At 35.7% G+C, this 831-nt stretch overlaps 1 protein-coding gene across 1 annotated transcript in view; it reads right to left on the bottom strand.

Annotated features, from left to right (window-relative positions):
- The window catches only part of LRRC39 (leucine rich repeat containing 39), a 28,475-nt gene that overhangs the window by 17,429 nt on the left and 10,215 nt on the right, over positions 1–831 (bottom strand). The gene's annotated exons all lie outside the window — the stretch shown is intronic.

Genomic DNA, 831 nt, shown 5'->3' with positions numbered 1-831 from the left:
AATAGGTGAAATTTAGGGGTTTATAATCAAGTCATGATTCCTGACTACTGTTAAAATTATTTCAATTTTTAAAAATTTATTTTAAAAAAGGACTTAGTAAGAGTACTCTAGAGTCAAGTTTATCATAATTGTATAATATAAACAAAATAAGTTTCATAAGAGTAGCTTTATACATAAAGGGCCCATCTAGGGAAATGTAACACCTGAGGTGAATGCAATGCTTCCTGAGTCAGATTGCTTGGATGCGATCTTTGACAAGTTACTTAGGCCTTTCCATCAGGTTTTTCATCTTTAAAATGGAGAAAATAATAAATAGCACCTAGATGTGGCAGAGGCTACTCATCACTTCTCAATATCTGTCACTCCTCTTCTTCCTCAATAACAGGCCCCCTAAATTTCACTGGGCACAAGACCTCATTTAGCCATCCTCTCTTGCAGCTAGAAATGCGTTACGTGAAGTTTTGGCTTCATTTAATTCTCAACCAGGTGTTCATTTTACTTTGCTTGACAATATCAAAGAGGCAGAGGAAATGAGAGCCATACTGTTTAAGTATAGCCCAAATCAGGGAATCAGGGGATCCACAGATGTCCGGGCTAGAACTCACGGCTATTCAAATAGATGGAAATCTATAATACCATCTACTTTCAGATGTTGTTTTAGATGCGAGGGGATGTAATGCTAAACAAACAATCCTGAAAAGTAGACTAAATGATACTAATCAAACTCTGATGAATGTAAAACAGTCCTGTAAAAGCATAGGATAACTACTAGTTTTACATACAGACACTTGTATTTTTTGTGACTCCCATCACATTGCCACATTTAATTGA

Source organism: Galeopterus variegatus, unplaced genomic scaffold (genome assembly GCF_000696425.1).
Source record: "Galeopterus variegatus unplaced genomic scaffold, G_variegatus-3.0.2 Scaffold1913, whole genome shotgun sequence".
Classification (NCBI taxonomy): Eukaryota; Metazoa; Chordata; class Mammalia; order Dermoptera; family Cynocephalidae; genus Galeopterus; species Galeopterus variegatus.
The sequence above is the reverse complement of the archived record's forward strand: the minus strand, read 5'-3'. Positions and strand labels throughout refer to the sequence as shown.